General features: G+C 41.8%; 1 long non-coding RNA gene across 1 annotated transcript in view; it reads left to right on the plus strand.

The window, feature by feature from the left end:
* LOC117676829 (uncharacterized) overlaps positions 1-23266 on the plus strand; it is a 108408-nt gene that overhangs the window by 83975 nt on the left and 1167 nt on the right. Inside the window, exon 5 of the long non-coding RNA XR_015728831.1 lies at positions 21129-21186. This is a non-coding gene — a long non-coding RNA (uncharacterized LOC117676829). The remainder of the gene's footprint in view (positions 1-21128; positions 21187-23266) is intronic.

Here is a 23266-nt window from a genome sequence, read left to right on the forward strand (position 1 = left end):
ATTTCTCTCTCTGGGCACAATGAGAATATATCTGCTGAAAAAAACTCCGCATTGGCAACAGGAAGGGTATCCGGCCAGTAAACACTCAGCTAGCTCCATTCAGTTGCCCAGTCTCCACCCCGCAAGGGATTATGGGGTTGTTAAAAGAGGATGATGATGATATGGAACACAAAGCAATAAAATAAAATACAAATACAATTAACAACAATCTGAGTTCACAGAATAAAAGAGGCCAAACTACTCTCCCAGAATTCAGAATTCAGTTCCCAGAATTCTTAGTCTCAGCTGTGCTGAAGGGGGAATTCTGGGAGTAGCAATCCACTTCTGAAAGACACCCCCACGGAGAAAGTCTGCAGTTGAACCTAAACCAACCACAATATAAATTTGCATCTGGACTCAAAGATTGTTACACAGAGATGAAAAAGAAAAAGTGTGGGTTTTTTTTGATTCTGTCGGCTGTTTCCAGGCATGCAACTGATCAACTCCTGTTTGTAGCAATCGGTTGTTCCATGCAAGGCATATGGAAGCTCACAGGAAACCCATCAGGGAGCCGCGCACGGCCTTCCAGAGCTTTTGGCCAGGAAAGATGGAAGCGGTGACCTCTTTTTTAAAAGTAGCAGCTGGTTACAAGACCCAGGAACTGAATTGGAAATGTCGAAGAATGAAGTTGCACACAATACCCTGAATAGGGGAGCGGAGAGGAAAAGTATGTGTGTGTCGGGTGCGTGAGCAAGCGATTATGTGAGTGGGAGGTTAATTAAGTTGGCAAGTGGAGGGAGAAGCAGGCACTTGGTTGAACAGTTGGCGAACATGAATTCAGAAATGGGCCAACTTCATTAGCAACCATCCTGGTTCCTTCACAAAGTGATACAGGGGGAAGAATAAACTCTGGGAGGAATTGGAAGTCCTTCTTTTTTTTCCTGGAACAACAAGGCTGCCTGGGTGCAAAACACCAGGCCTCCCTCCCTCCAGCAGGGCCAAGGAAGGGACTGTGGAAGGAAGGAGGAGAGTTAAGCTTCCACTCCCTGTACCCGTGTTCCTCATGAAAATTACAACCTGAAAGGAGTATTACATAAAAATAATAATAATAATAAAAAAAAGAACTAGGTGTGGTTGTTACCTGTACAATAAACCTAACGGCTGGTTTGTCCCCAAGAGGCATCCAGAATTACACTTAAATCTGGCGCCTTTTAATTCCATGGTATCTGTTTGGACGCCTTTGTTCTTCCTTCATTTTAAATTGTCTTCGTTTATGGAAGAACCACCATTTCATAACCCAAGGGAACAACTATCTAGCAGTAAGACATGATGACATGATACATTTATTCCTGGTAAAGTATCACCAATTGAAATGTGAAAATGTTTCGCCTCGTAAGATAGAATTAATTACTGTCCCCCATTTATTTATTTTTTTAAATTATGACTTAAAGCTTAGCACGTAGCTGTAGTATAGCTGAGAAAATAGTTTACATGGCCCAATTGAGCATCTTTCCTTCCAAAAAAAGAAGTTATTGGGGTCAAAGCAGAAATAACAGTTGATTGGGTCATGAAAAAAAGTGACAAATTGTTGTGTGGTTGAGGGACAGCTATATATTATGTTCACACACCACTTTTAACAACCCATTTATAGGATTGAGAAAATTTATTGGCACATAAAATATTCAAAAGAGTTTCCACAATAGGTAAATAAAAAAACTAACCAGGATTAAGATCTCCAGGTTTAGAAATTTGGACAAATGGAGCCACTGAGTTTTTAACTAACTTGTGTAAACACAGCCATAAAAAGAAGGAGGAAAAGAAAATTGCCAAGAGATTCTTGCAAGAGGGAAAACAAATAAAAATAGTTGTATAAATCATATGGCTTGTTATTGGGCATTAAATAATATTGTAGGAGTATTTAACTGATGGAGTTTATCCCTTTTCAGGTGGGTTCTTCATTCTTAGAAAGCCAGAGATAGTATATCTTTTTCAGTGGCTTCTACTCTAAATTGCCCAGGTTGCACAAAAGTAGAGATCTTGCACTGTGAAAATGAGAATATCTTTTTCCTATCTTCCCTGGGAAACCTAGAGCTCACTCACTGTGTCCAGAATAGAAGCCATTGGATGCCAGTCTCTAAGGTAGGCAGTGATTTAAGACTATAAGAGTTATGAATGCCAGTTTGCTGTAGTGCCCAATGTGCTGGCTTAGAAACCAGGAGACAGTGAGTTCTAATCCTGCCTTAGGCATGAAAGCTGGTTGGGTGACTTTGGACAGATCACCAGGAGATGGTAAGCTCTAGTTCTGCCCTTGGCCTGAAAGCCAATTAAGTGACTTTGGGCCAATCACCAGGAGACAGTGAGTTCTAGTCCTGCCTTAGACATGAAAAAGTCTCAGCTGGGAGACTTTGGGCCAATCCCTCTCTCACAGCCCAACCTACCTCACAGGGTGGTTTTTGTGGGGAAAATAGAAGAAAGAAAGGAGTGTTATGTATGTTCTCCACCTTAACTTCCTTATAAAGTCGTAAAGGCGGGATAAAAATTGGATAAATAAATAAGAGGGATCCCTCTGGATAATATAACTTACATTTAATACTAAACTCTGTAACTGTATTCCTACTTAATTTGGAAGTAAAACTCCCCTATGGTTTCCAAAGCACACTAGAATAGAATAACGTGATGTGGGTTTACCATATGTTTGGTATATCACATTCTGAGGCGGTAGGAATTGTGCTTTGTGAATACAATTTATAGAGTTTTATGAGTCTGTCTACCCAGCCAGTGAATAATCTGGGTTTTGGATGTTGTCATTCTAGACTTCAGCAAAACTGTTCTTTCCATTTTCCCAAGTTCCTTGTGATTTCTCTAGAACCAAGTCAGTTCTCATTGGAAGAGCTAGATTTCCTCCTAAAGAATCTGTTCTCTTTTTTTTTCCCCCCTACCCACACTCTTGGTTTTGATGTGGAAATGGACGCCAAGGTTTGAATACCTGTTTAAATAGGTAAAGATTTCCTTTAGAAATGGAGAGAACTTCCGGCACTAGGCGTGCTTAATGCTTTAGTTGTTGTTTGTTGTTTAACTTGGAACGTCAAGGTTACAGTCCTGCCACTGTAGCCGTAAGCGTTCCACAATTGATCTATTGTTTTAGCGTTATGGCTACAACTTCCTGCTGTTTGATTGTGTTATTAAGTTATGCACACTATGTATTGGAGTGAAAGACTCGGCGAGGGGCGATTTGTGATTCCGAGAAAGCGTGTGCTTTCGGACTTGGAAAAACAAGTAGACTTGTTTGTCTCAAGGCTTGGATGCACAAAAATAATATAGCTTTTTTTTTGTATCTAGGAAACTGAACCAGTGATTTGTTCCTACGTAGTTAGTAAACCTATGCGGGTCAGTTTTTCTCAGCCGCAGCTACTTAACAGGATTGTTGCATTGATGAAATAACATTGAGATTATGTGTACTGACCAGAGATGCTTGGAGGTGGGAGGAAAAAGTCACAATGAACTTCATTGGACATTCACTGGATTATGTAAGATTTGTTTTGTTTGTTCAGATCAGTATCTAGTCTAGTATTAGTTTTCCAACAGGGCTTAAGCTGTTGTTTCTAGAAGCACAGAGTGCTTTTTCAACTTCCTGGTCATATTGACACTGAAAATGGATGATTTATTAAGCTAGGGTGCCCTTTCCCCTCTTTGGAAGAGCTTTATAGTTCCTGCTGCCTTAAGAAAGTTCAAAATATTCTTAAAGATCCATCTCATCCTGGGCACCCTTTTTTTGAACTGTTACCATCTGGCAGACGGTACAGGACAATAGAAACAAGGACAAATAGGCTGAAAAACAGCTTCTATCCCAGGGAAGTAACCGTATTGAATTCTACGGTATAGTGTAATATTAATGCGGTATCAGGAGTTTTCAATTCAATTGTACAAAATATGAAGGATGTGTGTTTTTGTTTTATTTTTTATAGTTTTCTTATGTACACTGAAGATGGCATTTAGTTTCATTGTACGAGGTGCAATGACAATAACGTGAACTGAACTAAACTGGACATATAGACTCTGAAAAAGGATGATTTATTAAGCTACGACAGATAGTTTATTGGTAACTCTATCCAGGTCCTTTTTGAAAGTAAGCAAATGGCCATTACTACATCCTGCATCCAGAAATACACTAGATTACTCCTGCTTTTCTTTTCTTTTTTTTAAACATGCACTGCTCTGACTCTTATGTAAAGAGGGGAAAAATGCAGCCCCTCCCTTCATTCCAGATACAAAAAGGTTGCTGCAGATTAGGGAAAGGAAATAACTTGCGAACATTGTGTTCCTTCTAATCTTTATACGACCTGTAGAGGCAGGTGTTTTGAAGGGAAAGAATGGGAGCGAATGCCACGGGTTGCGCAACAGGAGCGAAATATGCTAGACTTCATTAAATACGTCTCAGCTGTCAAAGAGACACCAGTCACCGTTCTTTGCAGGCCTTCTGCCGATTCAGGGGAGCAGCGTATGGTCCTTGAGCTTCTTTCGGAAGCCTTGTGGCCCACGTTTGAAAAAGGAGGTGTTTGCGGCATCTCTCACAAAATGGCTGCCTATTAATCCGATGGCTGCCATTGTGATTCTGCTCCCCCCAAACCCATTTACTGGAATGAGAATTGGGAAGCTTCTCATTCTACCCTCACTAGTCCCATCTACTTAAGAAGGCCTCCATGTCTTCCCGTTGCCGTTCTCTCCCCCCCCCCCGAGCAGTTGGAAATGATGCTGCCATTTTTTATTTCCCAGGGCTAGGGACCCAGCTTTGAAAGGCAAAATTTGCAGGGCCGTCTCTCCCTGCAAGAACTGCCTGCCCTACTAGATCCGATAGGAGCGTGAGTGGAATCTCCAGCTAGAATGGTAGGAGGTGTGAAGAGACGGGCAAGCTTAGAGTCCTTGCACAGCAGGAAGTGACGCAGGCTTTATCTCCCCTAGAATCCCCTTTATCTGGCTGTTCCCGAGAGAATGTAGTTTAAAGTCCCGTGAGATTCTTGTAAATAGGCACGTAGCAATAAAGAGCTAACTTTGATCAGCCCAAGAGTGTCGTTCTGGTTCCTGGTGCCTGATGGGGGAGCACGCTGCAGGTCCCTTCCCTGAAATCTTGCCATCAAGTGGGATCTCAGAAACATGCCTTGTCCACAGCTCCCCTTGCCTTATGGAATAACCCCCCCCGCCCCCCCAGTGATTCAGCAGTCCTCACCCTTTTAGCTGTACAGAAGGCCATAAAGACCTAAGATAAAGACCTAAGACCTAGGTGATGGGGTAGAATGGGAATATCTGGAGTTGGTAGTAGGATTTCCCTAAGAGATGATTGAGACACCAGGGTTTGCTTTTTGCTTTTTGCTTTTATTATGGCTTATGTTTTTGTAGTTTCTGTTTTTATTGTTGTGAGTTGCCCACAGTTGCATCTGAGATGGGCGTCCATACAATAAACAAACATGTGATTTACATGCACGCGTAAAAGGCATGGATGATGTAACAGGGCAGTTGTGAACCCAGGAACAGACGCAGTTATTCGAAAGGGATCCTAATAGCTGCTACTGTACGTGCGTGCATGCTTGAAATAATTTTGCTTTTTGAATCCGGCTCTCTGCATACCTTATAGCTTTTCCATTTAATGTTTTGTAATTAAAAAGAATATAAAGCAAAAGAGGGAATGGGAAGGAACCAAAAGATCATCAAGGGAAGGGGGCACATTTATGCCTGTAGTGCAGACATGTGTCAAACTCGATTTCATTGAGGGCCGCATTAGAGTTTTGTTTGACCTCGGGGGACCAGGGTGGGCGTGGCCAGTTCGATGTCGGGGGGGCGCCCGTGGTGGACTGAGCCCTCTGCCAGAGAAAACGGGCTCCCAAGCTCAGTTTTCGCTGGCTGAGGCACCCCTGTTTCCAGGGCGGCCCTGTGGGCCAGATCTAAGCCCCCCGTCTTGAGTTTGACACTCCTGCTGTAGTGGATTGTTGTGTCAGAGGGTCAACCTTTGTTTTTTTCTTCCTCCAGGCAGGCGTAACAAAGCAGTTCAGAGTCAGGGAAAAAAAAATGTTTATTCTGCCATGTCCTGCATATTTCATACTTTCTAGCCTGATACAAATATGTTGTCCGGAAGGAAGAACATTTGATCCTTCTGAGTACCAGTTAAAACACGGTCTGTTTACATTAACTATGTAATGCTGAGAAAGCATCTGTTCCGAAAATAAACAAGCACGCTGAAAGCAATCAAATAATTTTTAGCAGGTTACATTGCTGGCTTTAAAATACTGTGAAAAAGCAAAGACATGAAGTATCCTTTCCATTTGTGGTTTTGTCTGTGATGCATCCATACCTCAGGTACATGTTTTAATGGTCTGCCCCATATCTGTCTAGGCCAGGGGTGGGCAGCTTTACAACCTCTGGACTTCAACTCCCAGAATTCCTCAGCCTGCAGGCTCAGGAATTCTGGGAGTTGAAGTCCAGAGGTCTTAAAGTTGCCATAATTGTCCATCCCTGGTCTAGAAGATGCACTGCTTTCTCAGCAAAATTGAAATTTTAGTTTCCTCCATCATTCTGGCCATAGTAGTTTGCCTGGTTGTTGTGACTTTTAAATTGTGTATCACATAAAGCAGCACTTGACTGTAGCCTCCCTGAGGGAAACCAAGGTAGAAATGTGCTTGTAGAAAAGGGCTTAATAGAAACTGGGGTGCCAGCAGGGAGACGGAGTGAACGGCTGTCCCAGTGTAGATGCAAAGTTAACCCCCTTCTCTAAGCCAGCAGAGCCATATGCCGGGTAGGGCTTGTTGTATATATCATCTTTCCTTCTTCACGTCCTGCTGTGGCACTGCCAGTTAGATCGAGCGTTGCTCCTGGGGAGGTTGAATTCTTAGATGGCGGCGTGGAATGCACTGCTGCCAACTGCGAAGAGACACCATTGCTCTTTTTGGGAGGAGGGAAACGAATATTCCCCAAAGGATATTCAAAAAGAAATATCCTGCAGGCAGAACAGCACAGTCAACAAGGGTGTGATTAAAACCTTTCTTTTTGGACAAACTAGTTGTCTGTCTTGTATAAAATAAATAGACACATATAAATATTTATGCAGAGGTGGGAAATGCAGGCTGCCAGCTCAATATTCTACTGTATTATCTGTTGAATCAGTGACATTCTGCCTTTCCTTTGCAGCATTTTCTGGTTGGTTGATTGGTTGGTTGGTTGGTTGGAGTTATAACATACCTTTTCTCTAGGAACTGAAGTTAACATAATGCTCCTGTCTCCAGAGGTGGGGTGCTGTGGGTTCGAGAGAACCTCTAGCTAAGATTCTGTGCAGTTCAGAGAACCCCGGTAGCAAAAATCCCTGCCTCCGTCCCCCCATGCCCAGCTGAGCCATGCGATCATCAGAGGCCTTTTTTCTTTTAAATGCCTCTGACGATCCCAGCTGAGTTGCCTGATCGGCAGAGGGTTTTTTAAAACAACCCTCTGCCGATCAGGCAACTCAGCTGGGATCGTCAGAGCCTTTTGAAAGCATTTTTTTACATGGTTTTACATGTAAAAAATGGTTTTAAAAGTAAAAAAAAAAAAAATTGGCCACGCCCGCCCAATCACATTACCCCCACCACCACCAAGCCACGCCCAGAGAACCGGTAGTAACAAATTTTAGATTTCACCACTGGATTATAGATATATAAAACTAGTCCTCAATTTACAACAGTTCATTTAGTAACCATTTGAAGTTACAACAGCACTGGAAAAAGTGGCCGACGTCCATTTTTCACACTTACAACCATTGCAACATCTTGGTCATGTGTCCAGATGCTTGGCAACTGGTTCATATTTCTGATGATTGCAGTGTCCTGGGATCACATGATCACCTTTTGTGACCTGACAAGCAAAGTCAGTGCCATTTAACAAGGGTGTTACTAACTTAGCAACAACAGCGATTTAACTTTTAACCACTGTGGCCAGAAAGGCCATAAAACGGGGCAAAACTCACTTAACAAATATCTGGCTTAGGCACTAGAAATTTTGGGCTTAGACTTAGACTAACTTTATTGTCACTTTGAATGTACACTAATCGGCATACATTAAAATGAAATCTGGTTGCATACAGCTCTCCAAGGGCCACCACCTCCAATATGCACTGCATAAACATGACAATAAATAAATAAATAAACAAATAAACAAATAAACAAATAAACAAATAAACAAACAAATAAATAAATAAATAAATAAATAAATATACATACATATACCCACGTATATCATATGAGGCTCAGTTGTTGTCGTAAGTCAAAGGCTACCTGCAGTCCCATTATCCACAGCCAGCAGAAGACTTGAGCCTTGATAGTACAGTGGTCTAAGCACCCTGTTATTAACACAGCTGCCTGCAATTTACTGCTGGTTCGAATCTCTCCAAGGCTCAAGGTTGACTCAGCCTTCCATCCTTTCTAAGGTAGGTGAAATGAGGACCCGGTTTGTGGGGGCAATAAGCTGACTTTGTATAAATATACAAAAGTATGAAGGCTATTGCTTAACGCATTGTAAGCCGCCCTGAGTCTCCGGAGAAGGGCGGCATATAAATCAAATTAAGGGAAAAAAAAAAAAAAGACTGCCATTGGGGACGGTTGAGGAACTCAAGACCTGAAATGATTTATCCTGTCAAGCCAGTCCTTGGACACTTCTTTATAGAAGTGAGTGTTAGAGAACTGGGCCATTTGCTTGGGCTCAAATGCGAACTCTTGATTTACACCCCAGTTCCTGCCCTCTGATCAGACTCTGTCCGCGCTTAAGTCATCTGGTGTCTGATTTGCACAAATAAACCACTGGCCGCTCACAGCTTTTGGGAGTCCCAGCATTTCTCTCCCACTCATAAAGATATCCATTGCCATAGTCTACACCTGAAATCTATTTCAACATTTTATCCATGCAATCTGCTTGGATCGGGATCCTAAGGAAGGAGAGGTCTCAGTTTTCTGTGAAAATAACTGCCTGTGAATTCTAGTGCATAAACTCTCTTTCATCGCATGTTTGAGAGGTGACAGGAAAAGATTTGTGTGTGTGTGTGTGTGTCAGAGGTGGATTCTAATTTTTTTTACTACTGGTTCTGTGGGTGTGGCTTATTTTGTGGGTGTGGCTTGGAGGTCATGTGACTAGGTGGGCGTGGCTAGCTGGTCAGAGTCATTTCTGGAAGGTCCTCACACTTACGACCAGTCCTCGCACTTACGACCCAACTCATTTGTTTGCTTTTAACACTGATCAGCGGTAGGACGGCCCTTTGAAGCCCCGCGGCAAGAGTTTAAACAGTGTTTTTTCCCTCTAGTCATCAGCTGGGACTCAGGAGGCAGCAATAGATTGGGGGTGGGACCAAATAAAAGGTAAGAATAACGTGGGGGGGGAGGGAGGGCGGGGGGGGGGCAACCGATTCGGTGATGTCATATCATCACCGCTACCGGCTCGGCCGAACCGGACCGAACCGGGAGGAACCCACCACTGGTGTGTGTGTAAAGTGAGTTACCCAGAAAGACACTTCCTAATTACTTATCTTGTAAAATATGTATAGGTAATTGCTTTTACAGAATACAGAATTACAGAGTTGGAAGGGACCTTGAAGGTCTTCTAGTCCAACCCCCTTCCCACGGGAGGAAACCCTACACCACTTCAGACAAACGGTTGTCCAATCTCTTCTTAACAACCTCCAGTGTTGGAGCCTTCACAACTTTTGGAGGCAAGACGTTCCACTGATTAATTGTTCTCACTGTCAGGAAATTTCTCCTTAGTTGCTTCTCTCCTTCGTTAGTTTCCATTCTTTGCTTTTTTTTATTTATTAATTTTTTTTATTCATAAACATTTTGAATACAGTGTATTGTCAGGGTATATGCCGCCCTGAGTCTTCGGAGAGGGGCGGCATATAAATTGAATTAATTAAATTAAATTAAATTAAAATATCATTTACAAAAGAAAAACAAAGAGAGAACAAAAGGAAATATTAACACATATACTGGTAACAATAGTAATACTGTAACAGAATAGTTTTACATCCTTTGCTTTTTGCCCTGGTGTTTTGGGAATAGGTTGGCCCCCTCTTCTTTGGGGCAGCCCCTCAAATATTGGAAGACTGCTATCATGTCTCCCCTCGTCCTTCTTTTCATTACCCTCGGCATACCCAATTCCTGCAACCGCTCTCCATATACTTTAGCCTGTAATCCCCTAATCATCTTTGTTGCTCTTCTAGAAGCACTTTTTCTAGAATCTCAACCTATTTTTTGCATCATGGCAACCAAAGCTGGATGCAATATTCCAAGTGTGGTCTAGCCAAGGCCTTATAAAGGGGTATTAACCACTTTATTGTATTTATGATTTTAAGTATTTTTAGGCTGATTCAATCAAACAAATCTACATGGTTTAAAAATAAAACAATGTAACTTCATATCAATAGCAAAATCATATCTTAAATAACTTAAGGCATAAATCAGAAACAAAATACTTTTATTATTTTATTTATATGCATCCTGCTTGTCATATCCTTCAACTTGCTTAGCTTTCGAGCTTATATCCAGCTGGCCAATGTTTCTAGCTCCCAATAGAGAAAATAATAGAAGGATGAAAGTTATTTTCCAAATGGTTATGTATACAATTTAGCTCACATAGGCCTGATTAGAAATTTAGATTTCCAAAAAAAACCAGGAGCAGGAATGAAATGAGGCTTTTAATGCAGATAATTATGAAGAGGTGAAGCCATAATATCTCTATGATTTTTTACCTGTACATGATACCAACAAATTACTTCAGGTGTATGTCACTGAATCTGTTTTTAAAGAAATATGTCTTCAGAGGGTAGTTATTCACCTTATCCTGCTTAATCCAGAGTGAGACCAAAAAAAAAAAAAAAAGTTAAAGCAGGAAGATAATTAGAAACAGTAGGTTCCCCAAACATGTTTGAATATATTAGGATAAAGAATGAATTATTAAATATTAAAAGAGAGTATATATGATTAAAAATGGAGAAAATAGAATTTGAGGGCGAAAGAAGATACTGTTTATAGAAATAAGAATAGAAATATGAAGATTTGATTAACAATATGGAAAAAGAACACTTTGGCAGAAGTTGTAACTAAGTAAAATATATTTGGATATGATAAGTTGTATATGATATGATACGATACGGTCAATACTCTGTTTCATAAAATATGTGGGTGTCTATTGGGGGGGAAAACCCAATAAAACTTGATTTTTTAAAAAAAAAACAATAGGTAAGAAAGAGGTTAAAAATCACGTTTCTCCATCTCAAATTTCCCTATTTCCTTTAAGTGTCGGTCAACTAATTGCTTTAAATCTTGGTTAGGCCTGCATACAGTGAGTGCATGCTGAGTCTGGTGGCACTTTGGGAATTTTCAAAATGTTTTGTGGGTACTTTCCAAAATGTCAGTTTGTTCACATCATGACTGCACTTTCTATCTGATACGCCATAACCGTGGGTGGCTTCCAGGAACAATAATAAGAACACACACACACACAAAAGGACAATACACCCCAAAACAACTCCCAGTGTCCCACCTAAACAACACTCCCTGGTAATAAGCAATCCCCATGGTTGGGCTCCAGTCTCACTTTACCGCAACACTGGAGGACAAAACAGTTACAATACAGCGATTTAGCAGAATCCTATTTGCTCTTCTCTCTAGTCCTCCCCATTTGTGGCTATATATATATATATATTCTTTTTCCTAAGCAGGTGGGCATCCTGCCAAAGAAAGCACTGGGCTATAAATGTCCAGGATCTTTGTGTTTAATGTTATGAGATCCGTTTGTTCTGTCCCCGTCCCACACGCACACACACCAACAGACGTTCAAGAGTTAAAGACCAAACCAGCCAGCAAAATCCTTTTCCTTATGATAACGGAACTTGGCAACAAGCTAGTGGCTGCCTGCCAAGAGTTTATTATTTACAAAGAGGAGAGATAACTTCTCCCCACTTCTGATACATCAAAAGAAACAGCTCAATAATTACGGAGTCAATCAAGTCCAGAGATAATCCAGCAAAGTCTATAGCCAAAAGTCCGGCAATGCAGAATGGCGTGGAAGCTTTCCGCTTTGTTCGTCACAAGGTTTGACTGGCCACCACGCTCCCTTTTATACCCTGTGGGGTGTGGTCCAGTGACTCAGCCTAATCTCGGGCACGCCTTTTCTTCTGTTGCGCGCGCTTATCTCTGTGACGCTGGCGTGGATCCAGCCAAGACTCATTACCCTCATCACTGTCCACCTGTGGCTGCGTGGACGTGCTTGGCCCCGGCCCTATCTCTTGCCCTTCAGCAGACACCGAAGGCATTGCCAGAGAGGAGGGTCCTGGAGAGGGAGGCCTTGCCAACTCCTCTCCTTCACTCTCGGAGTCCTCTCCTGCCGATGACACAGGCTCAGGTAACGGAGCCACAACACCGTTATTGTTGTTGTTTTTTGCAGCAAATCCAGATTATGGACTTGAAATTTCTGTTAACAGTATTTTGAAATGCCATCAGCACGGCCTACTTCTAGAGAATCATGCTACCGGTTTCATGATTCCTGAAAGCATCGATCCACCTTCCCCTTTAAGCAGTGGGTATTACCAAATATTACGCTATTCATGAGCAAGTCTTAAAACTTTTGCCATGGGAAAATTGCACTGAAAAAGACTTGAGGCGGCAAGATTGATTGTCGTCCTGCCACATTGCTGGAACTCCTTTGGACAGAATTACAGCCTCGGCACCATCCCCGGAGTCTGAGGCAGAGCAATTTTTACAGTAGATATAAGGCTATAATCTTATTTGCGCAGATTGATACCCGAGTTCTACAAAATTTCTCCAGCCGTAGAAATAGATACAAATAAATGTTTGAATAAACCTGGAAATCCTTAGGTGGTACTGGGGCAATACTTGGACGTTCTTTGAAGATTCGAGTGGGGATTATCCAGAATTTGGTGGTGGTGGTGGTGGTGTTTTAAGGTTTTCCAGATATTTCAGACAGAAATGTTGAGATCAAAGCTACTATTACTCAATTTTGGCAAGCCTCTTGGGAGATTTGTGGACACCCATCATCAGTAGCATTTCCTTTGTCTTCAGAGTCCTTGGACAAACCTTCAGAATGTTCTTAATTCCATATGAAATAGAATACAGGCAGTCCTTGACTTACAATCATTCGTTTAGCAACTACTCCAAATTACAGTGGCACTGAAAAAAGTAACTTATGACTTATTATTTGTTTCATTGCCAACTGCTTATACGGCATTATTACCAACTCTTTCCTAACCTTCCGTTGGAACGTGTCTTCCGATAACTTAAATCCATTATATTGAGGCCTGCTGGGAGGAGAGAGACCAGGTTTGAACCCAGCACAACCTCCTTGCAAGTGGTAGATCTTTCCTATGGCCTGAGAGAAGAGCAACCAGGATGATTTGGGGACTGGAGACTAAAACACATGAAGAACAGTTAACAAGAACTGGGCATGGCTAGTCTAGTGAAGAGAAGGATTGGGGAGACAGGATAGCAGTCTTCCAATATTTGAGGGACCGCCACAAAGAAGAGGGGGTGAAGCTATTCTCCAAACCATCTGAAGGGAGGACAAGAAGCAGTGGTTGGAAGCTAACCAAGGAGAGAAGCAACCTGGAATTAAGGAGGGATTTCCCGACAGTGAGGACAATTAACCAGTGGAACAACTTGCCACCAGAAGTTATAAATGCCCCATCACTGGAGGTTTTTAAGAAGAGATTGGACAGTCATTCGTCTGAAATGGCATAGGGTCTCCTGCCTGAGCAGGGGGTTGGACTAGAAGACCTCCAAGGTCCCTTCCAACTCTGGTACTCTGTGAAAACCTGTCAGTCTTAAGACTGAACAAGCTGATTTCCTTATTCTCTCTTCCCATACTCACCTTATCAGTCTCATTGCCTTTCTCTCAACTAGTTGTGGTTTCTCTGAATCTAGTGTGGCACTCACACCCACACAATACTTTGAGCCAGGGAGAGAGGGCACAGGTTGTAAGTCACTACCATTGACTCTGATTGAGAACTTACTTCTGATTCATGTGGCCTAAAATTGCATTTTTACTATTCGGGACATTTAAAAAAAAAAAGCAATAGTATTGTTTTCCTAGGAAGGATATAGCACAGCATAGATCGGTCTTTCTCAAGCTTTGCAACTTACAATGGGTGAACTTCAACTCCCAGAATTCCCCAGCCAGCTAGGTTGGCTGGGGAATTCTGGGAATTGAAGTCCACCCATCTTAAAAGTTGCAAAGCGTGAGAAAAACTGGCATAAATAGGCACAATGCAGACAGTGACTGAATACTATCAACATGGCATTCAGGATAAACTTTAATATGATGGTTATCTAAGTTTATGCTCCAACTACTGATCGAGATCCCACCAGTGGTGGGTTTCAACATTTTTTACTACTGGTTCTGTGGGTGTGGCTTGGTGGCCGTGGCAGGGGAAGGATACTGTAAAATCTCCATTCCCATCCCACTCCAGGGGAAGGATACTGTAAAATCTCCATTCCCTCCCCAATCCAGGGGAAGATTACTGCAAAATCCCCATTTCCTCCCGATCAGCTGGGATTTGGGAGGCAGAGAATAGATGGGGGCGGGGCCAGTCAGAATTTTTACTACCGGTTCTCCGAACTACTCCAAATTTCCGCTACCGGTTCTCCAGAACTGGTCAGAACCTGCTGAACCCCACCTCTGGATCCCACCTCTGTGGCTTGTTTGTGATTCAGCGTACGGTGCGAATCCAGATTATCATTTTAGGAACACAAATTTGCCAAACTGAAATCGTTGCAACCGGTCAAAGGCCCTGATAATTTTCGGCCTGTTTAAAACCATTATACCCTTGTGCTGTTTTACTACTGGGTGGGTGAGTCATTGGTAACGATCCTGAAAGGGAGTTGATTCCTCAAGCCACAAGCTGCCTTGGCTTTCGGCGTTGGTGAAGCCGGTTGGAAAAGAATGAGAAGAACCTTTGAAAGAGCCTGTCAGCAGGGTAGTTCTGTTTTTTGTTTTTTTTTTAAATTTGATTTATATGCCGCCCTTCTCCGGAGACTCGGGGCGGCTTACAATGCGTTAAGCAATAGCCTTCATATTTTTGTATACTTATACAAAGTCAGCTTATTGCCCCCACAAACTGGGTCCTCATTTCACCTACCTTAGAAAGGATGGAAGGCTGAGTCAACCTTGAACCTGGTGAGATTCGAACTTACAGTAATTGCAGACAGCTGGTGTTAATCACAATGCTATCAGTCTGCTGAGCCACCAGGCCCTAGTTCACTAAAGGGAGGCTCGCATTCAAGATGGTGGACTTTTAGAAGTCCCTCGTTGAACACGGAAGTCCAGACTACTAAACAGCCTTTGCCTTTGGCTCAGAAAGGCCCTTCGTCCTTCTTTTCACAGAGTATTTCTTGCTTCCTGCTTTTCTTTTCTTTTTATAGAGCGTTTTAATAATACGCTCTTTCTTTCTGCTATTCTTACAAAAGCGGAAGTGAAAGCTGTCCTTGTCTTCTTCAGAGCTGCGACTGGGGACCAGAGAGCAGCACACGGGGGAATTTCGAACGGCTGCAATGCTAAGTGAATCGTGGTTTAACGTGAAGCCATTGTATCCAAATGTGGCTTAGGTTCGGTTTACTTTTCAGACTGGAAGAAACGTACATGCCTGGTTTTCCACAGGTACAAACTTAGTACACCAGCGAGGAGAGTTTTAGGAAAGAGATTCCTCTGATACGTTAGCTTAGTTTCTCATGAGTAGAACTTTGTCCGGAGAGGAATGGAGGAAAAGCTACTTAACTATGATTCTCCTAGATGTAAACTCGATTTCATTTAGGCCATGAAACACTGTTTTGGTAAGGAAAATATAGAACTCTCAAAAATGTGTTAAAGTATTTCTTTACTCAAGACATATTCCTTCTTCTTTTGTTTTTTTGCAGGGAAGGAAACCCTGGTTAGATTCTTATTACGTGCTCGGCTAAGCTAAAATGTTGGATACTTTATGGTTTAGCATTTTGTGAGAACCCAGTCAGCCACTGCCATGGCATGTTATTTTATATTGAACCTTCGTATTAGGCGGCCAATGGTTTATACTGAGTGGAATGGCCTGTTGTGTGAACACAGCAGTTATTTAACCGGCGTAGGCTTAAGTAGCATATATTGTGCGAGTTCAAATCTGAGTCGTCCTAGAGAATGGTTATATACCACAAGATTTTACTTTTCAACATATTGAATTTTTTTCGAGCGCTTTGTTGTTAATCACGTGGAAGCAGAAGGCAGCTCATTTATCACTGCTGCTTCACCTGAATAACTGGTTTTCTTCTTCTAAGCTTAAGGACTAGAAGCTTAATGTTTGTTTTTAAGAAAGAGCAGAACTTCTCGAATTCCCCTCCCGCCCACACTTTTTCTGGCTTTTTTTATGCTTCTGTTTGCACATGCCCAAAGACAAAGTCCACACACTTGCCCTGGGGAGACTGCGCTCGCACTCTCTCTCTCTCTCTCTCTCTCTCTCTCTCTCCCTCCCTCCCTCCCTCCCTCACTCACTCTCTCTCTCTCTGGGAGGTGTGAGCTGCCATGTCTAGCAGCTGGGCCCTGTTGCCCTGAATGCTGTTGGCACCACTTAGACAATCCGTCCAATTAGCGAAAGCTGGCCCATGTACTCTCTCGAGAACATTGCGGTGCACGACTTCCAAGCTTTTCAAAACTCCAGGGCTAATTATGCAGCTCTTAGAAATAATGACAGGTCCCAAAACCTCTGCTGTCAAGTCCTTTGCAACCATTGATCAGAAATACTTTCCTTGGGGGTGGGTTTTGTAGTACATCTATAAAGGGTCTGTGGGCTCATAGTTCTGCATCAAAGAGCAATGCTGGACCCCAGGATCAGGGTGCCAGGAAATGCTTTTGCCAGAAGGAATGGGGGAAAGAGAACCCCTTTTGTTTGTGGGGGGTTTCAGCGAATTTGGGTGATTTTTAATGGGCCTTTTCCGTCCGGACGTTGCCAAATTGTATCGTGGGTTGGACTGGAAGCTGGTAGATCTGTTGGTGAGAAGGGGCTCTGATTCTCGGTGAGGGATGCTACGAGGCATCTGGTTGGCTTGCAGGATCACTGTGCTTGGGTTCACACACTAGTCTTCTGCTAGATTTTGAAATTAAACCATGTTCTTAGTGCTCGCAGTGCACTGAACTGTAATCTAACCAGTTTAGATTGGTACAATGTACTGAGCTACAAAAAAAAGTATATATATATATATGTGTGTGTGTATTTTAATGTACACCTATTTTTTGCAAACAATTTTTCTTACTATTTTTGTTTTGTATCACTCTTTCTTGGATTATTATTATTATTATTCACAAACTTCACTGTAAAATTTTGTACGCTTTGAAGAAAGTTTTGAATCAAAAATGCAAAAATAAGATAGGTTCTTGTGAAAAATCACCAGATTTCTCCTTCCATCTCTAGCCATGCATGCAAACTTTCTCTGCCCATGGCCTTTTCGTGAACACTATTTCATCATCTGCATTTGTTCCTTTGGCATATCATTCCTCAGTTTAAACAGCCGTACAGAACTGTCTGCAAAGCAAAAACAACTACCCTGTTTTGGGAAGGGACTGGGAAATTTAACTGCAAATCTGTAAACTTTCTGTATTCCCCCCCCGTCTTCCAAAGAAATCCCTATTTGCTTATTCCTTGTCAGTTTGAAATCTCTATTAGAATAATATATACACTCCACCTTCCCTTAAGTGGCCAGAGCAGAGACATGCTAACAATACCGTATATTATATCATGCCCCATGTATGAAGTCTTACATAACTTCCACACATACCATTTGGAGAGGGGAGAATTTCTCTATATTAATTTTTTCCCTATACTTTCCCTATATTTTTCTACCATGCAGTTAGATCCTTACAATAATTTCCATGATCCCACTGATGTATGTTTTTAAAAAGGTGAGAAGGAGGAAGATGTACTATAGGTAAACAACAAATTCAGCATGAGAGAATTCCAGTGAGCAGAAATACCAACTGTGTTTATGTTAATATATTTTACAGGAGGGGAAAAAAATACAAATGTTTACAATATAGTAAAATAGAGAGACCAAACACTTAGTCATCTAGAATTCTTTGGATATAATTGTGGGAACATGTCTACCCTCCTGAATAGTTTTGCCAGTGGTTTATGCGTTCTGAGTATTTTCATTTGAAGATAGTAGTAGCTGGGGCAAAGCTGGATTGACATAACTTGAAATTGTATTCTTGTTTCATCATAGCTCAAATCTGGGAAGTTGTTTGGACAATGAATTGACTTTTCCGTAGTGTTTTCATATCCTAAAACTAGACTAAATTACGAAATTACGAAATTTAGCCAGCAGCCTTTATTAGGTTGTATGTATTTGCAGTGTATACAGTGTATTCGCTTGTATTCGCAGTGGGATATAATTCTTTATAAAGTTTTATAATACACGTGCATTACTGATAGTGATGGAAATACATAGTTGTACACATCTTGCATTCTATATACAGTACAATGCCTCTTAATATATGGATTTTATGCAAACTTGCATATAATTTAAGAGAAAAGATGTCAAGGATTTTGGCCCTTCTTTGTAATTAACTCTTTGTACCAGATGACCAAGAAGTCCTTTGTGTACACCAGAACTTGAGAATAAATATCACTGAATTTACTAGAGAAATATTAGAAATACCCATAAGTTTGCACACTGTTATTTAGAACATGATCCTTTGCATATTTAAAATATTATTTTGGTTCCTGGCATGGATTGTATGTGTAGGTTTTTATTTGTTTGGTTTGATTCCTTTCTGAATTGATTCTGGATTTTAATTGGTACCGTCAGTGTGCAGTTCCTGCGTTTCCCAATAAGCAAGTTTGCTCCCTGATTTGAAATGTCTGAATTAGAATTGCTAGCAGAGTAATTTCTTCTTTCAGCAATTTTCTGCCAAAGTCCCAAAACAAATGCATTAAAAAAACACCCCAGAAATGCTTTTCCCAGAATTCCATTCCCTCCCCACTTTTTGTCTTTTATGCCAGTTCACCAGAAGGCTTGCAAAAAATTGGGAGGGTAAGGAAAGAGCTAACATGACTCTGATTCATTAAATGAGATGACGGAAATCAACCAAATTCCAGAAGTTACTAGCTTTGTACGGTATGTACAGGGCTGTTTTCTGAGAAAGGGCCAAAGGCCTGCTTTCTGTCATTCCTTTGTTCAAACATCCAAAGAGTTTCATAAATTGTTTTACAGGGTAATACTACAAAACAGTCAACTTCTCTAGAACTTGTTGGGTGGGGACGGCCAGTCATGAGTTCCTCTTTCCTTCTCATGATGGGCATTTGGAGTGGATGAAACTAAAGAGCCAGACAGAGAATTCATTGGATCCAGCTCAGTTGTTTTGGGTTGGCGACGGGATTATTTCAGATTAGAGTGGCAGTTGAAGTAGCTCTGCTGTGGAAAAACTGGGGAGTTACATGTCCTCTATCTGTAACCCCAATTTAGAACATAGAATAATAGAACATAGAATAGAATTGAAAGGAACCTTGGAGGTCTTCTAGTCCAACCCCCATGCGAGCAGGAGACCCTATATTATTTCAGGCAAATGGCTGGCCAGTCTCTTCTTGAAAACCTTCAGTGATGGAGCACCCACGACTTCTGAAGGAAAATAATTCCACTAATTGATTTCTCTCACTGTTAGGAAATTTCTCCTTAGTTTTAGGTTGCTTCTCTCCTTGGTTAGTTTCCATCCATTGTTTCTTGCCTTGCTATTGGTGCTTTGGAAAATAGTTTGACCCCCTCATCTTTTCAAGAGCCCCTCCAATATTGGAAGACTGCTATCGTGTCTCCCCTAGTCCTTCTTTTCTCTTGACTAGACTTACCCAACTACTGCAACCGTTCTTCATACATTTTATCCTCTAGCCCTTAATTGTTCTTCTCCGCACTCTTTCCAATGTCTCAACATTTCACAAAGTTTTGCTTTCTCTCAAAATTGTCCTGGTCATAAAAGTCATGAATAGCATATGAATAAGACGCTTTGACCTCATGCTGGCTGGGGAATTCTGGGAGTTGAAGTCCACAAGTCTTAAAAGTAGCCAAGGTTGGACAATCCTGTGTCAGACTATATAGGATCATTCTTTGCGTACATTTTTAAAAATAAAGGCACTTTAAATGAGAAGGCCGTGGCTTTTGCCACCTGAAGGATGCCAAATGAGAGAATTCAGTTGAGACTGTTTTCTGGAACAGAGAGAGGGAAGACCCTGCCCAAACCTCCCCACTGGGTGTCATCATTTATCATTCAAAATAACCGCTCTTCTCAAACCCAAATGAGGAAACTAACAAACTGAGATAAATGAATAGGCTTTCCTACCCTAGTTTCAGAGTGGCTGTTTATTTGCTTGAGGAATAAATTAAGGGCCCGTGAGAGTTGGGTAGAAATTCTTCCATCCAGTCTCTTTGTAGAAAAAAGATCCCGGTTCCATTTCTTTCAATGTATCTTAGCCATTGCTGTCCCAATCATGGTTGAGAATTACTGGATTAGTTGTGGTTCAGTTTTAACCCAAGCTTCGCCCCACGATTTCTGTCCCAAGAAAATTGTTCTGCAATCTGCATTTTCCATTGCACAGTTGATAAATAGAATTCTAGAGAAGGGAGAGGCAAGGAGGACATAAAGGCCCACCCACTGCTTAGTGCTGCTGTCCAAATCGAAGCTTCTCCAATTTCAGCCTTACTTTGTTCTTCTGCTTAAATAGATGCACAGCGCAATGGTACCCACTACTTCTCCGGGTCAGTGATCTTCAACCTTGGCATCCTTAGGATTTGTGGACTTCAATTCCCAGAATGGTGGCTGACAAATTCTGGGAGTTGAAGTCCACACCTCCTAAAGTTGCCAAGATTGAAAAACATCGCTCTGGATCATTGGTTTCTATTGTTAAAACTTTAGAAGTTTCTTCTAACGTTCAATAGGAATGTTGTTTCAGGTAACTTTATGGACAGAAATACAGCAGCACAAACTGTTCGGGTGAGAGAAAGCTTAATTCTGTTTTTCAAGGTCTCCACATTTTCTTTGGTATAGGTAGTGGATGATAAGTAATGATTGCAGAGAATTTTTGCTGGCATATTTTGAATAATAACAAAGCTGCTTTCTAATTTCAGGTGTTAACTCTTCTCAGGAGGATGTCTTGAACCAAAAGATGATTGTTACAAAGATGAGGTGAGTTTTGTTTTCCAGTACATGAGCTTTTTTCCTAATATTAATAAATAATAACTTAAGGCGGCAAACATATTCAACATATCCTCCTATTTTCCCCACTACAACCCTGTGAGGTGAGTTGGGCTAAGAGAGAGGGACTGGCCCAAAGTCACCTGGGCAGCTTTCATGCGTAAGGCAGAACGAGAACTCATGGTCTCCTGGTGATTGGCCCAAAGTCACCCATCCGACTTTCATGCCTAAGGTGGAACTAGAACTCACCGTCTCCTGGTGATTGGCCCAAAGTCCTATTTTCCCCATGACAGTCCTGTGAGGTGATTTGGGCTAAGAGCGATGGACTAAATCACCTGGGCGCCTTTCATGCATAAGGCAGAACTAGAACTCATAGTCTTCTGGTGATTGGCCCAAAGTCACCCAGCTGGCTTTCATGGGCTACGGTACAATCTTCCGGTTTCTAGCCTGGTGCCTTCACCACTAGACCAAACTGTCTCTCCACTAGATTATATATGGAGGCCACCCGGAAATCCTAGAACCCTAGGTAGTCTGGGGATTTGAAAAGAAGAAGGCAACGGCAATCCGCTTCTCTGCTGTTGCCAGTGAAATACTATTTTGCACCATATGCTGAAGCACAAAATGAGGTTAACGTTAATCAAGCTTCATGCATTGTGTAGATCACATCCTCCAGATCTTCAAGGGAATAATTAAGTATTGCGTGAACTAACCAGTGAGAAAGGTGAACCAAGAGGAAGAGAAGCTTGATTCGTGGTGACTTGATAGAGATGATCTCATCTGTTGTTGTTAGTTGCGAAGTCGTGTCCAAACCCATCGTGACCCCATGGACAACATTCCTCCAGGCCTTCCGGTCCTCTACCATCCTCTGGAGTCCATTGAAGCTCACGCTGACTGCTTCCGTGACTCCATCCAGCCACCTCCTTCTGCCGTCCCCTTCTTCTTCTTTTGCTCTCCATCGTTCCCAGCATTGGGCTCTTCTCCAGAGAGTCCTTCCTTCTCATTAGGTGGCCAAAGGATTTGAGTTTCCTCTTCAGGATCTGGCCTTCTAAAGAGCAGTCAGGGTTGGTCTCCTCTAGGACTGACCGGTTGGATCGCCTTGCAGTCCGAGGGATTCACAGGAGTCTTCTCCAAAGGCCTCAATTCTTTGGCTCTATGGTCTCATCTGCAGTCCTGGAATGCCTGGGTGATTCTCCCCATTCAGACGCCATTCAGGTCCCACCACTCACAATGTCTATGGAGATTCTCAACCATCCAGTGTATTTTTCAAAAGGCAACAGGACTTTCTTGAGGCTTTTTTCCCTCCCTTGAAAACCTGCTTCCCTTCTCATCCAAGACCCAGTCAAATTTGGGTAACTGCTGCCCCCTGCTGGGACAAAATTTAAATTGTATTCTGAGAACTCAAGAGGATGAGAAACGAGAGAGGTGAGGGCCATGATTTGGTGTTAAATGCGGTGCTGTCTTGTGATTCCGGAGCTTAGTAAAAGGTAATTTTTTTTAAAAAAAAAGGGATGAGTTAAATTAAAAAGGTGGCAGAAAGACAGTGGATGCATCCTGGAAGGGAAGAGGATTTCCTCCTTCTCTTCATTCGAAGGCTTTTAAGTAGAAGTGAGAAAACCACTGTGGATGCTCTGAATTTCTGGAGTTGGACTAGATAGCCTTCAGCTGCTTCTATCTTTGTATTATGCAGTTGATGCCTAAATAGAGATAATAGAGTGGGAAACAGAGGATGAGCAAAATCACGATAACCTTCAGAATAACATCCGCCTGGACGTTTGAATCTCACCAATCCTACAAAACATTAGATGATCTTTAAAAATTTATTTATTTATTTATTTATTTATTTATTTTATTTCTATACCGCCCTTCTCCTGCGGGACTCAGGGCGGTGTACAGCCAAGATAAAACATTGCATATAAAATATAAAATTTAAAAACAATTTAAAAAACAATTAAATAATTTCAGCCCAAGATATTAAAAACAACCCAATTAAAACCAAATTCAATTAAAACTGAGGGGATGGGATCAAGCCAGCCCGGCTAGATGGAATAAGTATGTTTTCAGGGCCCGACGA

This window comes from Pantherophis guttatus, chromosome 7 (genome assembly GCF_059756535.1).
Source record: "Pantherophis guttatus breed Tessera chromosome 7, ASM5975653v1, whole genome shotgun sequence".
Taxonomy (NCBI): Eukaryota; Metazoa; Chordata; class Lepidosauria; order Squamata; family Colubridae; genus Pantherophis; species Pantherophis guttatus.